Source organism: Pleurodeles waltl, chromosome 3_1 (assembly GCF_031143425.1).
Source record: "Pleurodeles waltl isolate 20211129_DDA chromosome 3_1, aPleWal1.hap1.20221129, whole genome shotgun sequence".
In the NCBI taxonomy this organism is placed as follows: Eukaryota; Metazoa; Chordata; class Amphibia; order Caudata; family Salamandridae; genus Pleurodeles; species Pleurodeles waltl.
In genome coordinates, this window is record NC_090440.1 from 1224704013 (window position 1) to 1224721137 (window position 17125).

Genomic DNA, 17125 nt, shown 5'->3' on the forward strand with positions numbered 1-17125 from the left:
ACTGGACCTGGCACAAGGTGTAAGTACCTCTGGTACCCAATACAAGCAAGGCCAGCCTCCTACAACTAGCAAGTTTATTAATCTCAAAACCAAGAAACACATTAGCATAGTCATAATATGGCAACTCGAATAAGATTTCAATAAGGCGAGAATCACAAACATTAGAACACAGCACGACGTCAACATAGGTTAACCTCAACAGAGTATCATTAGTGCGTTATTCAACAAAACATTGAACCAGTCATTTGTCTGTTTGCATCCATTTAGTGAACCCCTGAACTAACCTTGAATTAGCATTGGCATGTTGGGCTTCATGCAAAACAATTTAGTAACACGAATTTGGAAAAACATCTAACTATGGTCCCTGTCAAAAGACGCAGTTGGTACCTAGAAAGGAAAGGCAAGCAGACAATTACAATTTCATCATCATATAGTTACCCTCCGTAATGGGTCGGCATACAGATTCTGTCTTCGTCCTCAGGACATCAGTTGATTCGCCATCAGTCCGGGAAACACAGCAAAACGGGTAAAAAGGAACACTTCCCTAATAAGGAGGAAAAGTTTATAACGGGCAAGGCAGAGCAAGGATAGTTTCAAGAACCAAACAGCAAAGTCTCTATGCAGAGTGACAAAGTGTCTTGGTCATAACTAGTTCGCAATGGCATCTCTCCCCTAATGGTTCCTCGTGCCAAAGGTTTTTATCCCTTTTCTGTTGTACAGTCCCCTAATTCTTCATTGGTCAGGGTTGGCACCCCATTATCTCCATCCAGTAGATTTGCAATGATTCAAAATTGTCACCCCATAACAGTTCTCACTTAGTTTATTGGTTCTTTTGATTGACGTCTCCAGGGGGCAGAATGTCCGGTATGATTTCATACTCTTGTGGTCCTCTCGCATCTTCAGTCAGTAGGTCCATTGTCTGTACCGGTTCAGGCGACCTTGTACCTAATACTAGTCTACAGTGTTGCATTTAGCAAAAATCTTTCTCCTAGCAAGTCGGATTTCATCAGAACGGATCTACTACGGTTACATTCATCCTTTAGCTTTGGAAAAATATGAGTACATGTCCTTCAGCAAGTCAGCACACTGCACGTTAGAAAAACACATTTAATATGAAAAACCTGGCAGCTAGGCCTCGACTCATGCTAACTAAAGCCTAAATGATATATTAACAAAACCTTAACATATAATTCTTAATGTTAGTGTAAAATCATACATTAAACATTTCATTTTCATTATTATCAGTCAGTTTCATTAGTCATTGTATACATTGGTGGCCACTCCCCGTGGGCACATTTCAAGCGCACGTTTAGCAAAAGTACATTAATACATTTTCTATGTAGTATTATTATCCATTAGTTCATAAACATTTTATGTTAATATCGAGTATAAATGCTACGCTCTCTCACTATCAGGAGACCGAAAGGCAAGTCCTGCAGAATGATCAAAAGAAAATATACCGAAGCAAGAAAATACTATAATTTATGCTGTTTCTATATTTCCCCAGAGTACTTAATTTTGAGTCAACTTTTATCATGAGTCCTGCAGGAATCATTTGTAAAGCTAAACATCCAAGCAATGACAATAACGCAAAGGAACACTTTACACTGCACATTTAGCAAAATACGAGTTTGCTTTTTCATCCCAAATATGGTGCTTTTATTTATTGGCTGCAAGGTTCATACTAATATTAAACCAAAGGAAAATCATGCCCTTTTTAGGTCGAGTGCACAAGCGCTTTGACCTGTTGTAATCTGTCTGTGGGCTTTTAACCACGCCCACCACACTCCCATCACTATCACTCGTTCATGAGCTTGCCTTTCAAATTTTTTTTTTATCATTGGTAAATCCTTTAAGTTTGTCCCTCCTTGGGGCAGTTTTGTTACCGCCTTGGACACCGACCCTGTTACGTGGATAATTGTACGTTTGCCGATACGTTTGACTGCAAGCAAACTTTTTTTCCTTTTGTGTCTCTCCTTCACACTCATGCTCATGGCAGCCATGGCGCTTTGAATTGGCTCGCTTATGTCAACTGTTTTACTTTTCATTTTTTATTTATGTGGCAAAAAAAGTTCAGTTAGGAATTTACAACACTGACTCAAGCAAACGTGAGACCCATTGCATTGCAAATGCTTGTTATCTGATACATGCTGCTGGTTAAATCATTCACATCATAGGAATCCACTAAAGCTGGATGCAGTTTTACTGAATGTGAGAAATCATCATACTCCCCCATATTACTTTGTAATGTAATTTCACGTTGGCGTTGAAAAGGCTTTGCTCATCACTGTTGCCTGAAATGCCAAATTGGGCATCAGGGTCAGTTTGAGAAATTTGTATCTTCCCTTCTCTTTCTCTTAGGGGACACACAATGGACTAACAGCTACAGAGCTTATCAAAAATCCATAGAACTCACTCTCCTCCAGTGGGGTTTTGGGTTGGCAGCAGACCAATCGGAGGTCTCCCCCTAGAATGATTGGGGAAGTGGAGCAGACCACGACTGCTCTGGGAAATTTGGGCTACATATAACCCAAGGGTATATATTAAGCCATTTTGGGTCACCAGCCACCATTTTGTCTAGGTGACACAGTGGCTCGTATCAGTAACAGCATTTTTCACCATTGACAGCGTTGTTTCCCTGGAAATAGCTTAGCTTGGTTTTGCTTGGAGCGTTCCCAGAAAATGATAGATTGGCAAGCAGTTTTGTTATACATATTCCCCTCAGAGCAGTGTGCTATGTTAACTTACACTTTAGCAGATGACAGGAAAGTGGCGCAGGCCCTGCATTTGCTCTGGGAGGCTAGATGCTTAGATCTGTTGGCAGTGGGAGCATTGCTGGAGGCGTGACCAGCACCCAGGGCCTCCAAAGATGTGGCAGCGACGGTTCTTGCTTGTGTGCCCCTGAGGATGGACGGCATTGACAGTATTCAGGTGAGCTTCCGGGGTCGCTCCCTGTTTCGGAAAGTGGCCTCAGGTGGGTGGGGCAGGCCTTGTGGCGTTTACTCTGTGTCGGAGCGCCCAGAGGGTAGTTCAGCTGGGGGGAAGGTGGGCTGCCTGAGAATGACTGGGTCAGGGGCTGACAAGGCTTGAGTTCCTTCACCTGCAGGCCCTATTATGGATAACACGGCCTCAAACTGGCGGTGGGCAGGGCTTACCAAAACGCTCGTGCATCCGCAACAAAGAGGTAGGGAAGGGGTGGGTATTAAGACGGACATCGGGTGGTAAGTATTCTCTTCTTTATTTAGTAGTTATAGGAACAAAACGTTGTCAACATGGGTCCATACAGGAGCGATGTCCGCCCCGCATGCCGCTGTCTTCACTCCAACCGCCAACCTCCGAACATTCCCTTTCCCCACATTCTTGGTTAAGGTGGATCGAATGTTGATCAATAATATTCGATCCACGAGCCACCCCACACATCTTTTCCCCTTATAAAAAAAAACAACAACAAAAACTTCCTATTACTATTATAATCTCATAAATTACAAATATACATAATACCTTCCTAACAAAAGAATTACCATAATAACAAGTTATTTACCCATCACAAACTCATTTAAATGTCTAGGTAACTTCCATTTCATTCTCACAAAATCCAGACACATTTTCATCCATCCCACTTGAACACAATCCATCCGATTGTAACATGGAATCGTCTCCCCAGAAGTATCCATTAGCTTCATCCAGATTCTCGTACTTCCTCCCTGCTGGAATGCAACTTGCTTTGAAAAGACTCAGATACCGCAAATTACGTATGCTCCTATCTTCAAGTTGAACAGCTCCATCCAAAACCTTCACAACTTTCATGGGCCGTGACCACTGGGCATCCCCTTTATGTATCAATCCATAATTCCTTACACGAACATATTGTCCAACCACCAATTTTGGCATAGTTTTCCGCTGTTAACTATCCGCAAAACTTTACCTTGGTATTCTTGCACCTTTTCCCTCACAATACCAAAATCACTACTATCCAGATCCCTTTGTTTCCTATTCTTTAGCCACCAAGGTATCAATTTGGTTTCCGACCTCTTAATAATTCAAAAGGTCTTATCCCAGTAACTGAATGTGGTGAAATCCTGTAAGACAACAACATATTTTGGATGGCCTCCTTCCAGAATAACTTGGATGCTAAAGCCAATTGTATTGCTTCCTTAATCACCTTGTTAAATCTTTCCACCTGACCATTCCCTTCAGGATGATACAATGATACCCTTACATGTGTTACACCACAGCTCTTCAAGAATGATTGCATTTTCTCATAAGTGAGTTGCACCCCATTGTCTGAAACCAAGGTTTCAGGAATACCTTCCCTTACAAATATATATTTTAAGAATTCAATGACTGTGTCAGTAGTTATATTGCTCACCATACAGACTTCCGGCCACTTAGAAAAACTTTCAATTAAAACAATAGCATATGCTTCCTTAGAAGATAGGGTGACGAACAGGCCCATAAAATCTATTGGAATTTTACGCCATGGACCATCAGGCAATTCTACCATTTGTAATGGCACCACTAATGGCTTCACCAATTTATCACTCATCATACATTCATCACAATCTCTTTCCCAACGGTCCACCATGTCATCTAGACCCAGCCACCAAAAGATTTCCTTAATCTTCCTCCTAGTACTCGCCATTCCTCCATGACCCTCATGCCCCACCTTGATTATGATATTACGCATACCATCGGGTGGTACAATTTTATCGCCTCTCAATACAATGTCATTCGACACCGACAACTCTTCTTTCACCTTCCAATATGTACTGCACTCACCTTGCAAACTACGTTCTGTTGGCCGCCCCTTCAAAATAAAATCTTTCACCTTCAACAAAACTTCATCTTTTTGCATTTCCTTCATCCACACACATTCACATCTCCTTTTTTTTTAGAAACATCATATCCTCATAAGTGTATGCAACTTCACATTCGTTATCATCACTCTCCTCAACAGCTCCTGGCGACAGAGGTAATCTAGATAACCCATCTGCCACACAATTGCTTTTCCCTGGTAAATGTACAATTTCAAAATAATACATCTGTAATTTTGAGGCCAATCTCGCCAACCTAGGAGTATGGTTTCTTCCACCCCCTGAACTCAATATATTGGCCAGGGGTTTGTGATCTGTACATATTTTAAATTTGCGCCCCCTTATATACATTCTAAATCGTTGCACCGCCCATGTAGATGCCAATAACTCTTTCTCAATCACTGAATAGTTCCTTTCTGCAGGTGATAAAGTACGGGATGCATATGCAACTACCCATGAGTTCCCTTTCCTTTGTTGAGACAATACTGCACCGATGCCATATCCACAAACATCCACTGATATGGTACAATCAGCAGTCTCATCAAATGATTTTAAACAAGATGCATTCACTATGTCTTCTAGCTGCAAACTCCTCGGCATGTATTTGTTTCCAACAAAACGTCGTATTTTTCCTGAGCAGGGCACAAAGATTCTCCACCTTGGATGCAAAATTTTCCACAAAGCGAGAATAAACCTCAGCTAGTCCCAAAAATGAGAGGAGTTGCTCCTTACTCGTAGGTTCTGGAGCTTCACGAATAGCCTTCATGTGGCTAATTTTAGGCCGAATTCCATCCTTAGAAATAATGTGGCCTAAATATTCTACATGACTCTCACCAAATTTACATTTTTGTTCTTTAACAGTTAATCCAAAATCCTTTAGTGCCTGCAAAACCGCCTTTAAGTTATTGTCATGCTCAATTTTATCCTTCCATATACTGATATATCATCTTGGAACACCTTCGCACCCTTTACATCCGAAAGTATTTTGGATAACTCCCTTTGGAAAACTGCAGATGCGCTGGCTAACCCAAATGGCATCCTTTTATACTGAAACATTCCTTCAGGTGTAATAAATGCTTTACAATGCTTGGATTCAGGATTCAAATGTATTTGATGGTAAGCACTTGCCAAATCAATTGTTGAAAAAACTGTAGCATCTCCAATTGACGACATCAATTCCTGCAAATTAGGTAATGGGAAAGCTTCTACCCAAATTGCATCATTTAGTGCTCACAAGTCCACACATAGCATAAGGTCCCCATTAGACTTCACTGACATTGCAATAGAAGAGACCCAAATCAGAACACTCTATGGGTTCAATAATATCCTTATTACACAAATCCTGTAATATTTCTTTTAATTTCTCTTTATAATTAAAGGGAACATTTCTTATTCTTTCCCTCACTGGAACAGCATTCTTCTTTAATACAAAAGTGTGTTGGAAATCGTTCATGCTTCCCAACTGATTGTTAAAGACTATTGGAAACATATTTTTTAAGCCATTGTACAAATCATTCTGCAAACCTTCCTTGCCCACTGTGTACACTGGTGGATTAGTATTAGGATCTACTTTTAATCCTAATTCACATATATGTGGCCAACCTAAAATTGTTGTGCCACTCTCAGCTATAAGAATCTCTCCTGAACACCTCCTGTTTGCAAATTCAATCACTGCTTGCATTTTCCCTACAATTGCAATTTTATGTCCAGAATAACTACATGGGCTTAATCTAGTATTTTGCAATTCCCCCCCGGGCCATAACTGATTAAATAATGATTTCCCCATAATAGTGTACCACACACACGAGTCTACCATGACTTCCACTTGAACACCATCAATACTTAAACACCACCTTGGAAATCGATTACTTTTCTCCCCAACATTACTACTCTGAATACTTAACACCATGTTCTGCATACCTTCCTCAATCCCATCATCCACACTCTCTACAACACAACTCACAGTCCTCCCTGAACACTTACAGACATGTGCAAAATGTCCCTTTTTCTTGCAAATACTGCAAACTTTTCCAACAGCAGGACATCCACTAACATTTGCAAAATGTGTACTAGTACCACATCTGAAACACAGCTTGATATTGTTATTCATACTATTTTTGTTAGATCCACCAATAAACCGTGTAATACCTTTCTTTTTCTTATCCTTATCATCCTTATAACCAGTCACACTACACACAGTACCATTATCTTTGACTTTATTCCTCATAATTTGTATGCAACTCTCTGTTATCTCAATACCCATTGCCACTTCAATAGCCGTTCTCAAAGATATTTCTCCTGAAGACCATAGTTTCTCTTGTTTAGATTTAGTTTTCATCAACAATTGATCTCTTAAAACTTGGTCATAAGTCATATGATCAAAAGCACAAGTAACTGCAAGGCCTCTTAATACTGCCATATACTGGTCAATAGACTCATCTACTTTCTGTTCCCTGGAATAAAACTTGTATCTCTCCATGACCACGCTGATCTTTCTACCTTACCTCTCCTGTAACTGTTTCAAAGCACACTTGTATACATCATCTGCATTCACATTTTCCACTGGTGGCAAATGTTTAAGTTCCCTCAAACCAACAGCTCCCAAACTATGTTTGAGCAAAGACAAATGTCTTTCAGGTAAACATTCACCTTCTTCTAATACATCAACATACGCTTCAAATAAGTCTAACCATAATTCCCACTGAATGGGAGGGTCTCCAGGTTCATAAAAAAAAAAATGGTGGGTGTTGGATACTAGACATTTCAGTATGTTTTAACAAGTAAAAAAACACACTTCTACTATTCTAACACTAGAAACAACAACTCTACAAATCTGAACAGTATCCCAAAAAATATATGCTCAATAAAATATGTCTTAAACAAGTATAAGATACTTCAGTAAATACGACCAAACAACAACAAAAATGGACCAGAAGGAAGGTGTGCCTATCACCGGTGATTCCAGAAATTATCTGAATGATAAGCACAAAGGTGTTCCCATCACCGTAGTTCAATTATAACTGTAGCAGAAAGGTGTGCCTATCACCGGTGGTTCCTGCAATTCTCTGAATGATAAGCACAAAGGTGTGCCTATCACCGTAGTTCAATTCCACTTGTAGCAAATGCAGTGCTTTCCACATGAAGGGCCTTCCAAAATGGCCGCCGTAAACCAGGCACATTCTTTCAACCTGGAATTTGGGCACATTGTTACCCATAATTTCATGCTTGTTGAAGTTCCCAATCTTTCAATATGGCCGCCGTGAATTTCAGTATTTTCTAAAGGAATTCGGGCTTACCATCACCCAGAATTCCATACACCACCAACAGTATTTTAATATGGTCGAGGTCTCACTAGTTGTACTCAACAGCAGCAGAACCAAGGAAATGAAGAATTTCGCACGAAGCACGTCAAAAGAGCAAGTGGAAATAAGCGCGTCACCAATGCGACATCGCTCCTGCCCACCTTGTTGCCATTATTAAGCTGGACATCAGGTGGTAAGTATTCTCTTCTTTATTTAGTAGTTATAGGAACAAAACGTTGTAAACATGGGTCCATTCAGGAACGATGTCTGCCCCGCATGCCGCGTCTTCACTCCAACCGCCATCCTCCGAACATTCCCTTTCCCCACATTCTTGGTTAAGGTGGATCGAATGTTGATCAATAACATTCGATCCACGAGCCACCCCACAGTGGGGCCTTTGGAGGTTGGACTTGCCTGGGAGCAAAGGGGTCAAGAAACTTGGAGGATGACATAATAAGGGCACAAAACAAATGTGAAGCAGTGAGGCAAGTACATCCAGTATTCTCTCTGGAATCAACATACTGGATGGATAGGGCACCGGCTGGGGCAAAGGAGGTGCTAAAGGGGGTATCAGGTCAGAAGAGGCCTTGGCCTACACAGTCAGCACGCCCACATGTGGGCATGGGGGAGTCGGTGCAGGAGACGTTGAATGGCCAGCAACAACAGGATCCTGCTTCAACACTTGTTGTATCCATGTTTGAGTGGAGCCACAAGGGGGAAGGGAAGGAGGACATCTGAGGGGGAGGGCTCTGGAAGACTTGGGGGTAGCAGATGAAGGAGACTGGGATTTAAAGCCCCATAAGAAAGTCTATGTGAAAGTGGGCCAGACTGGGGAAGTCACATTTGGGACATTCCCTAAGTGGGGTGACAGAAGGGGAAGGGAACCTGGACACGGATGGGCACTCATGGTGGTCAAGTGAGTAGGTAGCTATACAGGGGTGAGTTATGGAGCAGGGATTGCACCCCGTCAGTTGGGGCCTCGGCATGGCAGGGGAGGGAACTTACCAGCACACCGGGCCTATTTCTCCCTTTGCAGGATTCGCTTGCACACAAGGAAGCAGACTTGGGTGATCTTGGTGCAGCTTGGGGACCTCGAGAAGAAGAGAAGGTGGGGCCTTGTGCAGCTAGCCAGATGACAGCGGGGACACATCATCAGATACATTGGGAAAATCAAGGGAAGCTTGCCTAGTGCCACAAGATGGAGGGTTCCGTGCAACCTCTGACATCCTGCACCAGGTGAGTAGCAGAAACTGCAGAGTATGGCCCCTCAGCAAGCGTTACCACGAGATACGGTGGGGCACGACATAGTATATATGCCACAAGAGGTACAAGCTGGTCCGTCTTGGGCAAGTGGAGAGGTCAGAGGGGATTCCACTATGCTAGATTACGAGAAAGAGGGCTGGTAGGAAGGTGAATTTAGAGAGGATGAGGATGGTCAGGGTGCAGAAGCTGCGTGGCGGATAGGGAAGTAGGGACAAGTGTGGGGGGATTTCACCAAAATGTCTCTCATATGTCGCAGGTGATGGGTGCAGCAGAGAGGCCTGGCCGACACTGGCACGCATCGCAACAAGTGCAACTGGCAAGGCAGCAGGCTTCGGAACAGCCACCAACCTTGGCGCCAGGTAAGACCAGAACGCAAGGACATAGTGTAGACAAGATGTTTTTGATTGCAGTAGAGGTTAAGGAGCCAATAGGGTGTGAAGAGGCCCTTCTTAGGAAGGGAGTGTAGGTGCAGGGCCGAGGTGTGGGCAAAGATGACAGGGGCCTACAGGCAGGGAGTCCACGTTGGCCGGGAGAGGGGTGCTTCGGCAGCACCAGGGCACAGCAGTAAATGGGGGGCAGATGAAAGGGAGACAGTAGGTTTGGACTGGCAGTGGGAGCAACAGGGGAAGAACAAGATGGAGGGGGAGAATTCCTGTTGGCAAAAATTGCAGCTAAGACAGAGCCTCTGGAGAGTAAAGAACTTAAGATCAAAAACTTTCCTACATGGAGACAGCAAAACCACTTGGAGCCCACCTTATGTGAGCAACAAAAAAATGATTTAAAAAAGGGACTATGTAGAGATGTTGAAGCTCTTACATAGAGAATTGTGGGCTAAGGAGGGATCTCAAGAAGAATACTAGTTGGCAAAATGGCCCTTCTGATCTATGCCAGCATCTATTGTGAAAAATATCTGGAAAGGTCAGTTGAACTATTAAAGTACATGGATGTTATTTGATAGGTGCAAATTAACTACAGAAGGGATGCCTGGATACAACATAACAAGGAATTCAGGGCGCGCATGGCACTGGACCCGCAGGTTCAATGGAGTGAAATTGATGTGGTTTTCTGGCAGCATACTATGGTGCTGGCAAAATTTGGGAAAAACTATTTTACGGTCAGTGGGCTCCGAGTAGTGTACCACCTTTTTCAGGGACATCCCACCCGGGGTGGGGTGAAGTCAGTGAACAAAGGACAGAACACTATCTCAGGGAATGAGAATCCCCAGATTGGAGCGGCAGGCTTGAAGGAGGACTTACGCATGAGGCAATATTTTGTGGTGCTTCAATGGGATGCCTTTGAAGACATGGCAGGAGTTGGAATGGGACGCTCAAATATTTTCTGATATGATGGGTGGAAAGGGCTTTAGTTTGTGCTGGCAACGAAAATGGTGTGCCAATCAGTGGCACACAGAATGGAAGTGAGGCGGTTGTCGTATCGCATTCGTGGAGTTTTTTCCCCTGGTCCTAGTGGTCACAGTTTGGGGTGAGGAGTTGGCCCACATGCGAATGGTTTTCAGGATGGACAACATGTCAGTGTTGGAAGTGGTGAACAGACAGTCTGCCAGGGATCCCGAAGTGCTGAAGCTCCTGCCAGTTGTCGTGCTGGGTTGCTTAATGTATGACATAGCTTTTAGGGCTAGGCACATGCAAAGTGTGAACACTGACATTGCAAATGCTATGTTTCATTTACAGTGGGAGTGATTCCATGGGCTGGCCACAGATGCGCAGACTGACAAGAACCAGATGCCGTCAGGTTTATGGAAAGTACGAGACAGAGGATGCTTCAGCTGGTAGTAAACTTGTTAGGGGTTTCCAGGATGCAAGTGTATGCTCAGGCCTGGGCTGAATTCTTACAAAATGGCACACACAGGCATCTGGAAGAGTGGGCTAGAGTGGAGGATGTGGTGCAATATATTTTGAGATTGATCAGAAAAGGACAATCAAGGGTCACTATTGCTGAGAAATGAACTGCCAACCTCAGGGGAGGGAGAAGTGCTCAGGGCTATGAGGGAAAGACCTCCTACTCCAGATAAGCTGGAGAGGCTATGTTTTTGGCTGGAACAGTATGAACAAACAGAGGCTGCAAGGCTCTTGTTGGATGGGTTAACCTGGAGGTTTTGGCTGGGATACATGGGGCCACAAAGACATCACAGGTGAGTGTTCACTAATTTCAGGCAGAAAATCTGAAATCAGGGAACATTCACCTGCAGGTGGTGCATGATAAATTGAGCAAGGAGGTTCAGGAACGATGTATGGCATCCCCCTTTTACAGATTGCCCTCCGATGCAGAATTTGATTATATAATCCATTGGTGTGGTTCCCAAAAAAGAGGAAGGACAGCTTAGTTTGATTCAGCACCTCTCCTGGCCAGAAGGGCAATCTGTGAATGACTTTATACCCAAAGAGCAGGTGTCGGTGTCTTATGCTTATGTGGATGTGGCCCTAGCTATGGTGGAAGAATTTGGACAGGGGGTTCTCATGGCAAAGAGCGACATTAAGTCGGTCTTCCATTTGCTGTCAGTTTACCCTGCCAACTTCGAGTTGCTGGGATAGCATTATTGGGAAAATTGTTCTAGGGATATATACCATTGGCAGGGGATGTCAGTAGGAGAATGTTGGAGGGGTGGGCTAGGGAAATAGGCAGGGTGGGACCAGCCAGGAGACCATGTGAGCTTGAAGCTATTGAGGGCAGTGATTGGGCAGTTGCCCAACGTATGCCAGGATCAGGTGAAAACACTACTTTTCAGCATATTGATGTCCTGGGTGTTTTTCGGGGCATTCAGGGTATCAGAACTGGAGAAAAGAGAGGCAAGGCTTAATGTGAGAGGACATATATCTGAGTATAAGGGGTGCTCATGTTTGGCTCCGCAAGTCCAAGACTGATGAAAGGGGGAAGGGGAAACCAGTTTGGCTACGTCAGTATCCAGTACATGGGGTCTGCCGAGTATGTTGGGGTGTGTTATGGAATGCTCAGTGCACAGAAGTTACAGACTTGGTTTTTCTACATGGTGATGGAAAGCAAGTTACAGCCTTCCAGTTACTGTCCATCTTAAGGAAGGTGGTAAAGACACTGGGGATGGATGCCTCTGTTTTTGGCGCCCATTCCTTTAGAATAGACCTGACTACAGAAGTGGATAAAAGGGGATGGATCGGGGATCGCATCATGAGAGCATATCAGGATGTTTCTAGTTTTATGTTAGAGAGGGAGAGGAGAACTAATGTGGGGTGTTTTTTGAATTTCTTTTTTGCAGGTTCGGTCACTGGTTTATCGATATGGATAGTAGGTCACACTTTTATCAAGTGGGCACAAAAACAAGCAACGAATAGCAGCCAAGGAGACAACCTAGGCCTTGATCCTGAAATGTACTGCATTCTCTGGCAGAGAAAAGGAGGAATGCATTGGTGGGATTTGCTGCCTTGTTAATGGTGAGGGGTCAGTGCTTGGATATTTTGTTAATACTCCTGGGCCAGAACAACATGGAATGAGAAAAAGGGTTAGATGTAATGAGAGGGATGCAGAAAGATCTCAAGGAAATGCAGAGGCAATGGGCTGGTTGCCACATAGTGTGGACAGCTTTTGTTCTGTGGAGCATTTGGCGAGGGTCCAAGGGGTCGGCAGCAATTGAGACAGCAAGGCGTAAGATCAATAAGGAAATGCATGCCTTCTGTAGTGAAAAATACATTACTACGTTGGAACATTCAGATTTACATTACACAGATTTAGAATGTTTTAGAGGTGATGGTGTGCACTTATCTTTTGTTGGGGAGTTGTAACTATTACAGATCAGGGACAGGCTGCTCGATTGTTAAGTGGACATTAAAGTCAAGCTCAATCGGGGGGGTGAAGAAACAGTTAAGAGGCATTTTTCTGGTGGCAGTGCCATGTTGCCATGGTTTATAAAGGTTTAGAGTTGTTGAAAGAGGCAGTCCAGGTGGATAAAGAATGGTAGACAAGAACACGCATGAATGAGATAGGAAGTGAAACAATCATTAGGAAATTATGTTAGTTACATGTTCACAGTTACACTAAAGTGGAAAGGAGTTTTAAACCTTGCAATCAAGCAAATCAGTGTGAGAGAAATACAGTATTGCAGTGGCAAAGTGGGAGGGAGGCGGAAGGGTAGGGTAGGGGTGGTGGATGAGTAACATAGGTGAACTGTTTGTATAGTGAGGCGGTTAGTTTTGTGAGACAAAGGCCCGGGATTTGTATTGTTAAGTGCACCTGTTTTCAAAAAGCAGCCTTTTTCACACAAGCCTGTGGTTGGTGTACTCCCCTCTTCCCCAATGAGAGTTTCTTCAGTTTCCATGGAAGTTCAACAGCAATCATTAAAGCTCTGGAAGCTGAGAACTGGATTCTGCACAGTGGATCAGCTCATACACTGTGCAGAATCCATTGTTAAGCCTCAAGCCTTTCTTTCTCTAACTCGTCACAGAGTGGCCTGGTCATAGAACCTCACTGAAGGGTAAGGAGCCTGAGGCCAGTCCCTGAATGATGTGAAGCCACTGGTGCTGCAGGGCTTCAGCCTGAAGCACCCTGGGGCTAACTTTATTAAAACATCATCAAGAGTTGGAGCTTAGCCAGGGATGGTATTGGTATGCTGGGCTGATGACATAACACACCTCAGGGCTGTGAGATTGTCAATATGATAATCAATGGTAGCCTGAGGGAATAGGCTGTGAATAACTATTAGCAAATCTTTGCATGCAGTGGACAGATGCTTGAGGGTGATTGAGAGCCTCGTGAGTGCTGTGCATGAATGTATATGTCTTTATTTTTTAATTTACCTGTTGCTTTTTAAGAATAAAAGCAAAACAATTTTGGAAAGAAACTTAAAGAGTGCAGAGTCCTGACACTCTTTTGAAGGAACCGCCCCTGATTGATCCTCCATTTCTACTGAGCAAACCCAGCAGGCCTTGTTGCAGTGCACATCAGACTCTCTTAGTGAGCCCTGTCATAACTTACTAACTCTTCAGAAGCCATTGTACATACTCTTTTACAGCTCCTTAACAACACACCCGAGTGAGCAGTGGTACCAACTCTTTGGAAAAATGCTGAAGTGGTTCCTTAATGAAGGCTTCAGCTAACCTGTCAGTCTAGTCCAATTGTTGCCCTATTTCACACTCTTCAGCCCTGAAAATGCAGGAAAGGCTGGTAAATATCGAGCTGTCCGCTTACCTGAAAGTCAACAAACACCTATTACTTCTCTCAGTTGGGTTTCTGTCCCCACCATAGTCTAGAAAAGCTCTTCCAAAGGTTACAAAGGTGAGTAAGATCACTCGGGACAACACTAAGAACGTTGCCTTGGACCTGCTGCACCTGTCTGCAGTTTTCAGTACCATCTTTCATCTTTTTCTTGTACTTGTTTCTGAGATAGGTATTGGAGGGAAAGCCTTGAGCTCAACTAAATAATTTTTTGGAAGGTAGAGAGCAAGAAATCTGGCTTGCCCTTGCTTTTCAACATAAAACAGCTAGCATTTCTGGTGCTGCAGAGCTCCTCTTTGAGCCCTACATTATCTAACATCTTTGTGCCCTCTCAGATAAATTGATACAATTATATGTCTTTGAAACTATTTTATATACTGATGATACCCAAATACTTATCACTTTTGACTCTTCATTTACAGACTTATCTTATCAACAGCATAGTGCAATACCATCAGTGTAGAAACCTTCGGTTGTGTTTGCCTTACTATTTAGAGTTCCAAGGTTTCTCCAGGCTAGACAGGGAGACCGGTCCTTCACTGTTTTAGAAAGCAGCAAATGGAATCAGCTCCTTTAGTCACTATTTCATTTATCTTCCATTTAGTAAAGTGTTTGAAACCTTTTTTGCATCAAACTATGTGTGTCAATGCTGATTCCAGTTTGCTGCTCCAACGCCAGGACAGTCTACGGACTACATAAGTGCTTTATCATTTATTAATTCATTTATTCATTCATTAATTCATTCATTTATTCATCTGAGCTTTATTTCAGCAGCAACTACCATAAAAGCAGTACAAATACACACATAAGACCATATTTCTCAATACAACATATAAAAATACAATACTAAAATCCTTAAGAGAAAAAAAAAATTACATTGCCAAAATCAAGGGCATGCAAATCAGACACCAAATTACTCTTTAAAGGGATGTATGTGGCTTAGTTTTTCTTAATATTCGTGAGCCTATGGCATAAAATATTTAACCAACCTTATATGCTAGATCAAACAAATAGCACAGTAAACTTAAGCGACTAAATTACATTCCTAAAAACTTTAAGATTTTTCCCCATACTAGGAAAAAGTCTGGTATAATATAATTATATAGTCAAAATCTAAAAATAACAATATTAAATCAGTTAAGAACACAGTATTGATCCTTAAATAAATATTGTGTCAAAAAGCTTGCTCTAATACGCCATGTGGCTTCTAAAAACTTTGCCACAGCACACACCACCGGCCCGTGGGTACTAGTACAACAAATCCTCAGAGCCAAATGGCAATCCCTAATTCCCATGGAGTTACAAAGAGGTCTTATCCAGCGGGCCCTTTGGTTTTTATATGCGGGGCAGTAAAATAAAAGATGGCTAATTGTTTCCCTAGTATTGCACCCCATCGGGTAAGGTCTGACAGACTAGCAGTTTGCTTCCATCTGGAAGTAAGATCGCGCACTGGTAGGGATCCTAATCTGACCCTTAGGTAAAGTGCACGTGCTGCAGGATGTAAGATAGTATCAAAATAATGCTCAAACTCATAATGACACTTAAATGATAAAAAGCTGATTGTCATACTACCCGACGGAACAGCTGCTAGGGTTGATGTTCGTACACTCACCCAATATGCATCTTTCAAAATCTGTGGGGTGTTTTTTGGAAGATGCAAAGGATCCGTCCAATAGGAGCCCAGCCCAAGTTTTAGAAACCCTCTTTTTACATACTGGCACCATGGGATTTTTCCAACCTGAGAGTCTCTTAAAAGCGCTCCTAGCCATATCCTATAAGGATCTAGCACTGCAGTGGACCAAATCCAAATCCAATATTGCAGCGGTCTCAAGGCGGCAATATCAACAATAGAATACAAATTTAAATCCATTCAGACAGGCAAGGTAGGAGAACTCGAGGGAACTTTTAGCACGGCCTTGATAAAGAGGTTCTCTGCTCTTTCCATATCATTGAGCTTACTATGGCCCCAGAGCTCAGCACCATACAAAGCACCCGCTCTGGCCTGCACTTTATAAATATCCACTGCATGTGTGATAGGAAAGGCGGGCGTTCTAGCAGCAAATCTCAAAATGCCCCCTGTCTTTTGTTTAAGGGACATAACACCCTTTGTCAGGTGTGATGCCCATTTGTGGGAATTTTCTAGTCTAATTCCCAGATAGTCAAAATCACTAACACGTTCAAGAACCTCACCGTCCAGCTCTATATTCATCTTTGCTCCAAATTTTGGGTCACCAAATACCATGCATTTTGTTTTGGTGCAATTTATTTGTAAGCCATAATCCTTACAAAACCCCAAAAATCTCTCCAGAAGCCTAGATAATCTAGATGCAGTTTGGGATAAAAGCAAGGTATCATCAGCGAACAGCAAACACATGGGGTCATTACAACCCTGGTGGTCGGTGTTAAAGCGTCGGTAAGACTGCCAACAGGCCGGCGGTAAAAGAAATTGCAATTACGACCGTGGTGGAAACCGCCAACAAAGACAGCCACTTTAACACTCCGACTGCCACAGCGATACAAACAAACAGCTTGGTGGTCACCGCC